At 44.2% G+C, this 14,216-nt stretch overlaps 2 protein-coding genes across 38 annotated transcripts in view; one reads left to right on the forward strand and one right to left on the reverse strand.

Annotated features, from left to right (window-relative positions):
- ZRANB3 (zinc finger RANBP2-type containing 3) overlaps positions 1 to 5,206 on the reverse strand; it is a 50,006-nt gene extending 44,800 nt beyond the window's left edge. Inside the window, exon 1 of one of the 2 annotated variants that reach the window (XM_040561558.1) lies at positions 5,138 to 5,206. The gene's annotated coding sequence lies outside the window, so the exon portion shown is untranslated. Of the gene's footprint in view, positions 1 to 1,392; positions 1,456 to 5,137 lie in introns of those variants that run through there. The other variant, XM_040561561.1, reaches the window with a different exon arrangement.
- A 295-nt stretch (positions 5,207 to 5,501) lies between these two features.
- R3HDM1 (R3H domain containing 1) overlaps positions 5,502 to 14,216 on the forward strand; it is an 81,029-nt gene continuing 72,314 nt past the window's right edge. For 32 of the 36 annotated variants that reach the window (XM_040561529.1, XM_040561528.1, XM_040561516.1 and 29 more), the window contains exons 1-2: positions 5,502 to 5,721; positions 6,091 to 6,161. The gene's annotated coding sequence lies outside the window, so the exon portion shown is untranslated. Of the gene's footprint in view, positions 5,722 to 5,976; positions 6,162 to 14,216 lie in introns of those variants that run through there. The other 4 variants (XM_040561518.1, XM_040561552.1, XM_040561555.1 and 1 more) reach the window with 2 other exon arrangements.

The raw sequence follows: 14,216 nt of genomic DNA on the forward strand, positions 1-14,216 counted from the left end.
ACTAAACCGTTTCACAACCCTTGAAAAAATGAGGATTTTGGTGTATCCTGTCACTGGCACCACTGGCCAGACTAATGACATTCAGACTGAAAACAAGTAATTGCTTTTTTGGTTATCTGATGAATTATAGGCATACCTATCAAGAAACACATCACACTTAGAGAGCTGGAAAGAAAATGCTGGTAATATCGGGGAACTTCTGTCCGTACTTTCTTGGGCATCTTTTACCACTTACTTTACAACGAAGTGGTGGGTAACCACAGCTGTTTTGATGCGTCGTTCTGCTGGAGAATGGGGGAGGAAACAAGCAAGGACACCTGAATTGGAATTTAAGATTTCAAGCAACACTCAAAGTTGAGGTCTAAGGATTGTATTTACTATTGCTATGGATTTGGTTCTATTTTGTATCAGATTATCTAGCTACCACAGAATCTATTTTTAAAGACCATATTCTTGCTGATCGGTTATCCTTTGCGTAACATACAAAGCATGAAAGACATGGATGAGAACAACGGTCCAAACTGGAGTCACAGAGCTGTGTGTGCATGGACATATACTCATTTAAGGCCTTCTGTACGGTTATAGTTTCAACAGCTCACCTCCAAAAGGTGCAGCTTAAGGGTCTAGAACACCTGATGTCAATCACCAGCGGCGTACAAGTGATTCACCCAGCAATGAGAACTCCGTGGCAGTTATAGGGAAAGGAAATCTGTGTTTCTTTTGCAAAACAGACATACGGTGTCATCTGTCATCACACTATTCACCGTGGCTTTTTTTCCCGTTTTTGCAAGTGGGATCTCTCTCGTATCCTTAAGGAAACGACATTCTTGTACCTTGGGTTCCTGGAACACTGAACAGCGGATAAAAGTGCTACAATCAGTATCAAGGCTCTTCTGTGGATGTCCATTGCTGAACATTGCTTAATGGAGAAGGGCATCCCTCTAGCTTGCTCTAAGCAATGCATTGCACAGACAAGAAGCTGTAAAACTCTGGTAAACACTCATTTCATCTCTCAGTTGAGCAAACAGAAATGTTTCGGCTCTAACTGTTGGGAAATCAATCATAATCACTTCAAGAGTTCTATTACAGTATTTTCCACAGACTGATTTTTTTTTCTTTAAAAGTTGATGAATGCACTTCAAGACTGCTGGCAAAAACAAACACAACATTCCTGTAGTGCCAGCCTTAACCGAGTATGCCGGATGACTGGTGGGCCGACAGACCCATTCAGTGCTCAGCTCTGTGATTCACCACCGAGCAACATCTCTGACTCACTTTCTGTGATGATTTTCCCTTTCTATACAGAAGCAGAGAAAATGAACACTTTCGATCGACTTGCTACACAGCTTGTGGTGAGTGACAATATGAAAATGAAATGTTAACATAACTAACCTCCTGTTGAATTAGATTATGACAAGATTCTTCTTCCGAAACCTTGAATAAAAAATGCAGTTTCATATGTATAAATCTGAATTAGAGAGAGAAAGCACATATAATTCTTTGGTATGTAGTAATGCTATTAAAAAATGCTTCTGGATCACAGTCACTAAATGAGTTAAAACCAACTTTGCAGTTCTATCTTAAGTACCAACAGCAACACAGAAAGCATTAGCTACCAAACATGTACAAGCTTTTCTTTGTTGTTTTTTTTCCCCTAAGTGAATAATGAAATGAATGGTGAATAATTAAAGAGTAGGTAAATAATTAAAGAAATCCACATGCAGTGAATGCTATTGTAATAACAGCACTGTCCTATAGCTCTACGCCACATTTACAAATTATTGCAATTATTATTAACGTGAACTTCCTAATGATTATACAAAGAATCATATGCTGAAGACTTAAAAATCTCTGCCATGGTTTCTGAATAACACCAGCAGTGTTAAGAACCCACCTTCAGCCAATACTCCTGCCTGTAGTACTATTCTGATATCCAAAGCTGCAGAAGACACTACGAAAGGCATATTGAACCTATGAAAGATTTATGCTGGGCATACAGAAAATAAAAATGAACAATGATGAAACAAGGCAGTGAAACAAATGAATTTCAGCAAATTGCCTTTTATTGATCTTTTAAAGTAATAATTAAACTGAAAATCAATGCCTTGTATATAATTACTTCGGTAGTGGTAGTCATTTGTATTTTGTTTTTAGACAGATGCATTATGAACAGCATCATAGTAATTTTATCGAATAATTTAAACAAACCAAAGCCTATTTTTAAGTCAGATAGTGTAGCAGAAACATCGCTGTACACTGAAAGGAAGACGACCAGTTCACGCCTGTTGTTCTACCCATTGCAGATTCAGAAGCTCTAAGAACAGAGAGAAAGGATTAGTGCACACATTTTCTCTAATTGTTATTTTTTTCCATTTGCTGGTGTGTCCCTAACATGTTGTAATATGCATCCTGACGACCCTCTCACATTTCTAGACCACGAAGTCTGGAACTTTAGTTTTCTTAGATAAAATAGACCTAAAAGGTTAGATGTGGGGACCAAGCTTTTCACTCAGAGGCTCATCGAGTAAACAGCAGCTACAGAAGCTTCATGACTAACAAATCAAAACCACAAAAACACTAAATGAAAATCCAAGCGTTCCTTCAAGTGTTTTGAAGGAACTCAAGGTTGAAGTGGCTGAATTACTAAAAATAGTAGCTATTCATCAAAAATGGCTTTAGTATCTCACGACTAGGGAGTGGTAAGTGATCACACTTTTTAACAACAGTAATAACGCAGATCCATGGAATGACAACATGATTCATTTATAGGGAATAAAATCATTAAAAATTATGAAACGCAGAACTTGTGAACGTCAGGATAAGTCTTTCTCTACGCAGGGGGCCAACATATCTTTTGTAAAGGCAAATCTTATCTTTCAAGTCTACTAAAGGCTTTTTTGAAGGGGGGTCTACACGACCGCACATATAAACTGGCTCATGCAGTTGACTTCAAAATTAACCACGGAATAAATTTTATTAGCATATTTATACAGTAATGATTTTAAAATGTAATTTTTAAAATGCAAGCAAGCAGTCTCTTTATACGTAACAGACATGACACTGGCAATATTTCAAAGGAATCTGCTCCAGCATCTATTGAGTTCAGTGAATTCATAAATAATTTGGAAAAGTAGGTACTAAGGGAAAAGAGCAGCATAAATACTAATAAAAGAAAAGGAGAGCGCACAAAAAAATCTGGAATTCTGTCACTGCTGCTGCTGTTTTGCTCTGTACCGCTGGAAGGGTGAGCATCTAAGACCCCAATCGAGAGAGCAGCAGGTGTTGGTTTCCTTACCAGAAGGCTGGGTGACTGATGAGAACTTCAAGAACACTGAAGTTTTGTGATAGCTGACTGCTATCATAGAATGGCTCAGGTTGGAAGGGAACTTAAAGATGACCTAGTACCAAACCCCCCTGCCATAGGCAGGGATGCCACCCACTAGATCAGGTTGGCCAAGGCCCCATCCAGCCTGACCCTGAACACCTCCAGAGATGGGGCATCCACAGCTTCTCTGGGCAACCTGTTCCAGGGCCTCACTACCCTCTGAGTGAAGAATTTCCTCCTAACGTCTAGTTTAAATCTATCTTCTTTTAGTTTAAGACCATTCCCCCTTGTCCTATCATTACCTACACGAGTACAGAGTCCTCCATCCTTTTTAAAAGACCCCTTTAAGTATTGAAAGGCCACAGTAAGGTTTTCCTGGAGCCTTCTCTTCTCCAGGCTGAACATGCCCAACTCTCTCAGCCTTTCTTCATAGGAGAGGTGCTCCAGCTCTCTGATCATCTTTGCGGCTCTCCTCTGGACTCGCTCTAACAGACCCACATCCTTCTTGTGCTGGGGGCTCCAGACTTGGACACAGCACTCCAGGAGGGGCCTCACAAGGGCGGAGCAGAGGGGGACAGTCACCTCCCTGACCTGCTGGCCACTCCTCTGTTGATGCAGTCCAGGCTGCAGTTGGCCTTCTGGGCTGCAAACGCGCACTGCTGGCTCACGCCGAGCCTTTCATCCATCAAAACCGCCAAGCCTCTTTCCGCAGGGATGCTCTCAAGGAGGTCTTCTCCCAGTCTGTATTCATGCCTGGGATTGCCCTGACCCACGTGCAGCACCTTGCACTTGGGCTTGCTGATTCCCTCGGGACCCTCGAATGCATGTCATCAGGGCCCATAGACTTGCAGTTGTTGTGTCAGGAGGTCCTGAGCTTGTTTTTTACTTACAGTGGGAGGGACTCTGCTCCCTCAGCCCCTGCCTAGAGGACTCGAGTGATGTGGGAAGCCTGACTGCCAGTGAAGACCAAGGCAAAGAAGTTAAGTACCTCTGCCTTGTCATCTGTCATTACCAGTTCTTTGACTTCATTTGTCAAAGGCACTACGCTCTCCCTAGACTTTCTTTTGCAGCCAACGTACCTGTAGAACCCCTTCTTGTAATTCTTCGCATACCTCGCCACGTTTTGTTCTGTCAGTGCCTTGGCTTTCCTGATCCCATCCCTGCACATCCAGAAAGTGTTTCTGTACTCTTCCCAGGGCACACGGCCCTGTTTCCACCATCTGTGCATTTCCTTCCTTTGCCTAAGTTTGACCAGCAGACCCTTATTCAACCATGCTGGCTTCCTACCATCCCTGCTTGATTTATTACATATGGGAACAGAGCGCTCTTGTGCTCCAAGGAAAATACCCTCAAGGAGTTGCCAGCAACCCAGGCTGCCTCCAATCTTCACCCCTTTAATGAGCTCTGCAGACTGGTGACAAACCTCTGGTAGGTTTGTCTAACACCTGGGCGAGGAGGCTGTCCTCGATGGACTCCAGGAACCTCCTGGAGCCTGCTTGTGGCAGTTCCTCAGAGGCAACCCTTCATTTGTTAACATAGAGGGCAGCTTCGCCTCACGGGGGGCAGCTTCGCCTCACGGGGGGGCAGCTTCGCCTCACGGAGCACCCCCGGCCGCCCTCATCTGCTCGGGCTGCCCGTCAGGAAACACCACACAAAGCGCAAACCGCCCCGAACCGCCTGGATAAGGCACTTTAGGGGCGCTACGAGCCAAACCCGGCCCGAGAGCAGGGCGGGACCCCTGAGGGGGCTCAGCCCCCGCTCACGATCGGGCCCCACCACAGCGCCCCCGCCCCTCCCCTCCCCCCCACTCACGGGCTCCTCGCGCCCTTCGCGGGCTCCCAGCTCAAACCGCCGCCGGCCGGAGGTGACGCGAGCCGGGAGCGCGCACGCTCCGCAAAGGGCGGGAGGGGGGTGAGGGACTACATCTCCCAGCATGCCTTTGCGGGGCCGCTGCGGCTCGCGGAAGGCTGCGGAAACGGGGAGGGGCAATCGCCGCCCGGGATGCGGGAGAGAGAGGGAGGGCGCTGCGCTGCCGGTCTCCGCGCCTGAGCGAGGTTCCTAGTGGTGGTCGCGGCTGTCCGTCAAAGCGACGGCGCCCGCTGATTGGCCGCCGTCTTCTGGGCGAGCTCGCGCCCGCCTCAGCGCTGAGCAGCGCCGCTGTCCGGCGGCTCGGGAGGCGGGCGCCGCGCCGCTGATTAGTCAGCGGGCCCGTTACTCAAAGACGTCCGGCGCGGCCATTGGGCGGCGCTCAGGCGGGGGGGCGGGCCTTTCTCCCCGCCGCGGCAGCAGGAGGAACCCAGGCGGCTGGCGGGGCTGGCGATGGCGTTAAGCGCCCCTCGTGCGTGAGCCCGCTGCCGCCGCGGGGAGCGCCCCGCTGAGGGAGGGCACCCGCCGCGGTAAGCGGCCCGCCGAGGGAGGGGGGCTCCCTGAGGGAGGGAGGAGGCTCCCCCACGGGCCGAGTGGTCGCGGCCGGGCCGCGCGCGCGCTGCGCTGCGCTGAGGAGAAGGGAAAAGAGCGGGGGGGGGGGGGGGAGCGGACGCGCCCACGTTGCGGGGGGGGGGGGAGCGCCGCCGTTGGGGCGGGCGGGGGAGGGGCGCGGCCGTTGGGGCGGGCTGCGCGCACCAGCCCGCCGCCCTCACGGCCGGGGGGCGCCTGAGGGAGGGAGCGGGGGGCGGCCTCGGGGGTGCCCCTTGTGCGCGGGGGGTGCTGAGGGGAGGCAGAGTGCCTCAGCCCGCTCTGAGTAACGTTTTAATTTGGGGTTGCAGCGCCGGAGAGTGGTTTCGCTTCGTACGGGAAGGAGAGGAGAACATGAGGGGAGCGCGGCGCTGAGGCTGAGGTGAATTGAGGCGGTTTCGTGCCCGGGGCTGAGGCTGCGGTGAGGGGCGCTCTGAGGTGTGCCTGAGGTGCCCTCGGGTGCCGCTCGCCTCGTGGTCCCTGCGGACAGCCGGAGGAGGAAGGTGGTGGGGAGTCAATACGGGAGGGGACATGGGTGCTGCCCCCGGGGCGCCTGGTGGGCAGCGCGGTCTGCAGAAGCGCGGTGGCTTTTGGGCGGCTTCGTTGGCTTTTAATAATCGTGCCCTTCTTCCAACAGCCTGATATGACAGAGATCTGACCCTAATGCAGCTAAGGAATATAGGTTTTTGTTCTTTTTTATTTACTTTCTACAGAGTGTTTGGGATTAGCCTTTTTTTGCCATGAGGCATCAGCTAGCAATCTGCAACGGGATTGCTCTCCGCCTCGACTTCTATGCTGCGCTGCATGTCACACATGTTTCTTGCCTGAGTGCTAAGCAGAAGGCATGATGACGGCAGTCTTACAGTGTGGTATTTTTCATAAACGTTGGGTTAGAAACGCGTCTTTATTATGGAAGTGAAAGCAACAAAAATAAAATAGTGAAATTATTCAGACAATTTGCCGCTCAGGAGAAGAAAACAGCACTGGAAATGTGTTTTCTTTGACAGTCTTGCTTTTGTTACAAGTGATAATGTTATCGCCTCAAGGCTGATTTAAAAGAAAGGGTATTATTATTTTTTTAAACAATAAATACGGTGGTCTCCAGGGTTTGAGTATTTTGTAGGAAATCTGCAATTCCTGGTTTGTACTCTGTAATTTAAAAAAAAAAAAAAAGGGCCCCAGTGATAAAGATAATATAAAGACTTGTTGTGCCCTAAACATTGGAAGCTCAAGAATGTAGTAAGAATGTAGCACTTGCAACTGCATTACTCACTGCTACGTTTTATTTTACAAAGCTGTAAATTGCTATGAAGATCAACTGCAGCTTTTCTCCTGAACAAAAATGGGTATGGCTAAACGTCAGTAATTCTGAGGGGTGTGCAGTGTGCCGGGTTGGTTTGTTAAGGGTTTTCCAGCCTTGGGAGAAGTGAATTACTTGAATCTGTTGATTTGGTTCTGTGATTTTTCTTTATTTCTGTACGTGTGCACACACGACAGGAATTAATCATATTTCTTGTCTGAAACATAATTCTGTCGTATGCTTTTTTCTTCCCTCTGTCAAGTTGTATTAAGTTTTCATTGCTTATGTTTCAGTATAGATGCCTTACAGAAGTCTTTATACTACCTGCTTAAAATCTGTTTGTAACCGTTTCAAACTAACTGGACGTTGTAGGTGAACCGCGTTAGGTATAGCCCTGGATAGAAAACATAAATATTGTGTGTGTTTGGTGTTTAACTGAGTTGAAAGGTGCCATCAGTTTGGCCAGTAGCACAGGTTAACTTAAGTTCATATGTCCTTGTATCACCGCTTTCAGATATTTACTTCTCCCCAGGGTGAATTTGACGAAGAAATGTGGTGCCACATCCCCTTAAATAAGATAATACATGTCAACTTTCAAGGCGCTGTATTTTAGGCTTTTAAAAGTACTTGATACAATTGCATTTTTTTTGTCTCTTTGGGGCATGTGGGACTTCTTATCGGGTGTCCCAAAGGGGTGAGCCATATAAACTCATCAAGCCATATAAACTTTGGCTGCAGCGCAGCATAGATTCAATTTTTAAAAACCTTTGAACATATTGACAGCATCGCTCAGTTTTGGTGAGCTACCTACCTCTGTGCTGTAACCTCACTAGCAAAAAATATTAGCACCTTTGGATATGCTGATTTGTTCTAGCCTGTAAACAAACTGGCTGTAAAGTGTATGGATTTAATGCATTAAAAAACAAATTACTGTAAAGTGCACGGATTCTGGAATTTTCCAGTAAGTTCTAATTCTTCTTATTATTTGGAGCTAAGCAATAGCTAAAAAATACTAAATATTGTAATCGTTGGGTGTGATGTCTAAGGAGTTTTCACAGGAGTAGTGAGTATTCCTTGACCCTGGCACCGTTTGGCCGGGGGTGCTGCAGAAATGTTTGGGTTTGGGAGCCTGGTGAAGCTTTCAGTGGGAGTTTTCCCACGTACATTCCACATCGTAGTGGTTAGATAGGAATGACCCAGGCGCTTTTGTTAAACGGTGCGTTCCAAATTGAGCCTCTTAATAATGGGAAGATGAGTTGTTTGGCTCCGCAGGACCTGCATAATAAGGTCACTCAATATTTTTATTTTTTTAGGGAAGAAGAATCTGCGAATGCCTTAATGTGGTGCTTATCGTCAATGATGGGTAGCATCTATGCAAGCCCATCGAAGTATGTTTTATGAAATCCTTTGCTGCCTTTACTTTCAGGTGGCAGACTGATGCACTGTATAGCGATGTTAGGAGATTTCCTGAGAGCTCTATTTCTAGGAGATCATAAATCAGCAACAGATTCTGGTTTAATGTTGTTGGAAAATTTGGACTTTCAGCCTACCTATAATCTTAATATGATTTAAAAACTTTTTGAGGGAGTCATTCTGAGGAAATAATGTCTGAAACCAGATTCATGGGAGCACAGCAGCTTTAATTACAGGAGAGCCTCCACTGCCATTCCTGTGCATAAGTTGATATCCACCAGCTTAATGCAGGTATTATGAGACTGCATCACGTTGTGATACGAGCTGTTCTCCAATACAGGAAATTTAAGTTTCCGAGCATATTATATTGGGTTGTTGTATGCCTGTGTCCAGACTGATGAAGCAAACTGTAGGTTCGAGGAGCGTGGCTGTGGATGCTCATTCAAAGGCTTCTTTTCCATTCGTGGTCGTTGATCTCAGGAAGAGAATAGGGCATTTTCTCTCTGCAGCTATTGCTTTCTGCATAAACATCTGTACACTAAATTGTTCATCTTTGTTCACCTGCTGCTAAAGTTTTGTGTTTCTATCCTTTTCCTAACACCAATTTTTAATATTTTTTAATCTATAATTAAAATATTTGTGTACAAAACAGAATTTTGTCCTTTAACACGCTCAGCTCTCTCTTCTGCCCCCTCCCCAGTTTTATTTGCTAGCAAGTTCGTTGGTGCTGCCATCTGTGAAAGGTCTTTGTCCAGTTGTGTATAGGATAGATTGCTGACTGAAACTTGTCAGGACAAACATCTGAACTGTCATTAAAGCAATGGCTAAATAGCATAGCATAATTGTTCCTTCATTTTGAAACTATAGGTTCAGATAACATGTATTACCGGGAAAAAAAAATAAACGGTCTCTAAAAGGCATAAACGTGGAAGCTGTCATAGTTGGGTTTGGCCCAGCTTACCATTCTTAGCAAAAATCCAGAGTTGAATTTCAGATTTTTCTGAAAAGTGATTTGTATGATCGGCTAACAGTTAAAATACCACGCTTATTTTGAAGAAGTACGTTTTCTGCTAAGTGAAGCCTAATAGTTTTTGACTTCACACTAACAGAAATCTAACACTTTTTACTTCATATTACAGTAGAGCAGGATATAAACAGATTTATTCCTTGCAAATATCTGCCTGTATGGAAGAGGCTGTCATATTGACATGTCCTTAGCTTTTCGTTGACACCCTCTGTCACCCGCTCTGATCTGTTAGTTGAGCTGTTATTGGGAGCAGTTTCTGAACATTTCACTTGAGACTGTGTAGGATGTAGGTCTGTTTTTTTCCTATCTAATTGAAACATGTCTAGGGAAGCTCACAGGAACAGTTTAGCTGGCAGATGGAAGAAATGGCGACTTGAAGTGAGATCAGTGACTTCTTTCCCTGGTGCAGCTGAATCTAGAAATCTGAATCTAGGCTGTTGGTGTGCAGCTGGTGAGGGAAGTTTGAGCTACCTCGAGTGCTTTTGCCAACAGCAGATTGAGGAGTGTTCCCAGAGTCCTTTTTGATGGCAGAGCTTTGGGCCTGAAAGCTTCCTGCTGGCAGTGACTAGCTGGGAGCAGTTGCATCATTGACCAGCGTGCTGGATCCACACAAATTTCCATTTGTTTTCGTATTCTAAGAGAGCTCAGAAGTATTTGGTATGTTATTGTGGTGATATAGTAGGAATTTTGAGAGGCTTTGGAAAATTATTGACCCTTATAATTTAGGCTTTGATCAAACATCCAATTTTTGCACCCAGATTATGCAGTAGAGAAATTAATAAATCAGTTCATGGGGATTTCTTGTCCATGTCCTCAACAAGTGACATGGAGGGTCTCAACAGAAGGCACAGTCAAAAGCCTGTTTTCCTTTAAAGCACTGTAAGTCCCTCTGTCACTTGGATGATGAGAGACACTCCAGGTTTGGTGTACTCTGTAGGTGTTTAAAGAGTAAAACTTGCTGCACGGATTATATTATTTTCTTTCATCATCTACTGAATCTTCTCCGTAACTTTAAAGCACGAATCAAATCCTTGCTAATTTCTACCTTCCCTTAAAACTAGCTTGGTTGCTTAGTGCAGTTACCTGGGACTGTAGTACCTGGACTCAAAACAGAGCTTCGTTGTGTTTTAGAGTTGGTGCATCCGTATCTGTTTTACTCTTGGGAAGCCAGACTATTCCCAAGCATCTTGCCTAAGGACTTGCCTTCTGACCAAGGAAAGCTGACTAATTTTTTTAGTGCTAAAAACTGTTGCATTCAGTTCAGTGGAAGAAACTGGTAAAATGGCTAATTAGATACAGGTAGTATCTGCTGATAGTAGTTCTGTTGTTAGAAGTGGCAGTAATGAGACTTTGATTTATTTATTTTTTTTTTACTTGCGCTGAAGATTGCAAGTGATTAATCCTCTAGTTAGGTGTTGTGTGGCTTTTTAAGCACATCAAAAAAATCTTTACTGTATTTCCATTGCAAATAATGCCTGAAAAAGATTCTAAGCACGTGTTTCATTGCACATTACATTATTTTCATGGAAATTTAAACTTCTCTTTCAAGGGTGTAAAGCTGTACCAGAAGCCAGTACTGTTACTGCTCTGAGGTGTCATCCTTGTGGTGTGGGTCGGGATGAGGAAGAGGACATGCAAAGCTATTCAGTGACTTCATAGAGGCAGCCATAGGAATGCTAATGCCTTCTGGCTAGACTCACGGTTATGAAATGAATGTGAATCTTTCAGCACGTAAACTTTGGTGTTACTTTATAAAAATACTAGGAATCTGACCCGAATGCTTTGTGTAGTAAGACTACACGGGTCCTGTTTTCCGTCTCTTCAGAGAACTGCAACCAGAACAGAACATTTGTATTTACATGGACTTTCTTGTTACTTAGAGAAGCAGCTGAGTCCAGGCTGAGCTTAGCTAGTAATGATTTAAATACACCAGAGCCTTTCTCCAGCATCATAAATAAGACCATGTATTGACTAAGATTTCTGAGCTCTGAAGGGTTCTTTTAGACTAAATTCTTAAGCAGTACTATGAACAGAATAAATGATGGTACTGGGATAATCCAGTTATTGCAATGTGCGATGCTCCAGTGGTAGGTTGTTCATTTAGTTGTGATGACATCCCAGTAGCTTCAGCCTAATCTACTACTGTAGAGTTTAATTTGCAAAGCACAAAGAGCAGTAGCCTTGAGTAAGACTTGCATATCAAAACAGTAATGAACGCTGTCGTAGCTCAGAGTGCAAATGGCTTTTTTTTTTTTCCCCCTGGCCTTTTCTGTTAAAATGTTGGACAATTCCAGAATGGATTTGTGCTTCTATCTTCCTTGGTCCATAGCGGTGTGAAGGCTTAAAACTAATGTGTTCAATGAAGATCAAGAAATGGAAGTGTCTCGGTATCTCTCTTGTCCTGCCTTCCAACATAAAGTGAAATATATAGGCCAATTTTAAGCAGGAAACAGTTTAACCCGTTTCTAACTGAATGAATAATTGGGATGGGCAACCATGAAAAGATCATTTCAGATGGTATATGAATTCAGGCATGTTTTAGATCAATACTAAGTTCCAAAATGTGTTGCTTGGTTAACATCAGGGTGAGCTGACGGGGTTCTCAGTTGCCCAGTGCACTCCTAAATGCCTCATCTCCCCGTGCTGCTTGGAAGGGCAGCGCTGTCTCCTGCAGATGTGCGCTGGCTGCCCACGCTCCATGGCTGTATCTGGGTGGCTGATGATCTCTTGATGGAGCAAGGAAGTCTTTGAGCATGACATTAACAGGCATTCAGCCTCAGTACTGCTCATAACTTGCTGCCTTCAGGACTCTTGGGTTTGCAGAATCTTCTGTAGCCGTGTTTTACTCGCGCCTACATGTGCTGCAAGTACATGGTTGTGATTGCACTGATCCTAAAACTTTGAAACTCAGTTTGAATTTAAGCTTTTATGTACTATACATAGGTTGAGCACAGTCATGGCTACTGTAAGGAGGCTGGATTCCCTCAGATGTTTGCTGTTCAAAGATAAACTTCCATAGAAAATGTCAGAGGGCATAAAATTGATTATTAAACTGTTCTTTGAAATTTTTAAAAATAAAAGATCAAAAAATGTATTAAGCAGGTAACTAGGATTCCTTCACAAGTAAGTAGATGTTCTCCAGTTTCTTTTAATTTGAAGGAAAGAAATCTTGCTGACCCTAAAAAGACTTCTTACCAGGCTAACTGAAGGTCAGGTTGGACAAACAACTTTCTGTTGGTTCCCAGTGAATCTAGGCTATTCATGTGCTTGGGTGTTAAATAGCACTAATTATCAGTGAAATAATGGAATGTTTGTGGGCAGGTGTGAAACTTAATGCACTCTGTGCTGTGTGAGTGTCTGAAAATTGAAAGGGGTGACTCTGGGGGTCACTGTGCCTGCTCCGTGTTGTTGCAGAAAATAATCCATTCATAACTGTCTCAAACTTTAGCATTAACTGGATTGCTAGCTGTCTGCTTTCCTGATGGAAAACAAGTATAAAATCTTACTTGGTAACGACTTCTGGCCTCCAGTGTGGATGGCTGTGGCACATTCATAGGCACGTGGTTGTTTGACGTTTTCCTTTAGCTTAAGCAGCTCTTCTGCCAACCTGTTGTCTTCTGCAGCCACACGTGCCACCTCATAGATTAATTGCTGTTCTATCTGGGTTTTGACAAACTAAACAATCTTTTTCAGTCTCTTCTTTGATATGAAAAACAACACTGCATTCTAAAAATCACTTTTTACCAGTGCAAATAACATCTTTCTGTATAAGGTCTCACCAGGGCTTGCTTAGGATGACATTTCTGCTCCTCTGGCTTGTCTGAGTATACCTCGAATGGTGTATCATAGGGCACTGGCCTTTTTCATGGCTACGTTGCCTTGTGTAGCTGTTTCTGTACTCACGGAATCACTACTCATTTAATGACTGGTTAGCTGTTTATCTTCCATCTTTTTCTAGTGGATGACTTCTTGGTTTGAGAACTTCTCTCATTAAAGGATGCAGGAAGTCCATACTGCTTTAGTGTCTTCAGGATCATGTTTTTGCCTCTGCTGGTGGCATTTCCCATGTTTGTGATCCAGAGATGTTGGCATTTCAGCTCATGCATTAGGCCTGAAGTGAAAGAAAGCTGGTCTCAGTCTCATGAAACCCCACTGCTAACCTAACCCCCTTGCCAGTTTTCCCCCTTTTTTAGTCTACTGCTTGGTATAATACCTTTTGTTAGTGAGCCTTCTGATTACCTAAAATTATTTGTATTAATCTGCATTGTCTCTGCTTTATCTGTTCCCTGTATTTTTCTAAATATCTACCTATTTTCTTTATACTGCATATAATTCAAATGGATTACGCCTACCTTATTTTTCCTAAGAAATATTCCCTTATTAATTTGAGCTATTTGGCACAATCTGTTGCACATGTTCTTCTCTAAACTCCGTTTCCACTGATCTTGCTGCCTTTGATTCATACTTCCCTTTAAAATTCATCGAAAAGCCAGGTATACAGTTATTTTTTTCCTTATGTTTAGTTCTCTGCTTGTCATTCTAACATCAAATGATACTGTCATGTATTTTGTACTGCTGCAAAAAATCTGCTTTGGGACTTCTGATCTCAGAAGAGAGATGGTTCTAATTTTCTGTAGTCATTGGGTATGCTGTCTTCAGCACTTACATTGTGAATCTTGTTTTTACTTTGAATGTAG

The sequence above is a fragment of the Cygnus olor genome, chromosome 6 (assembly GCF_009769625.2).
Source record: "Cygnus olor isolate bCygOlo1 chromosome 6, bCygOlo1.pri.v2, whole genome shotgun sequence".
Taxonomy (NCBI): domain Eukaryota; kingdom Metazoa; phylum Chordata; class Aves; order Anseriformes; family Anatidae; genus Cygnus; species Cygnus olor.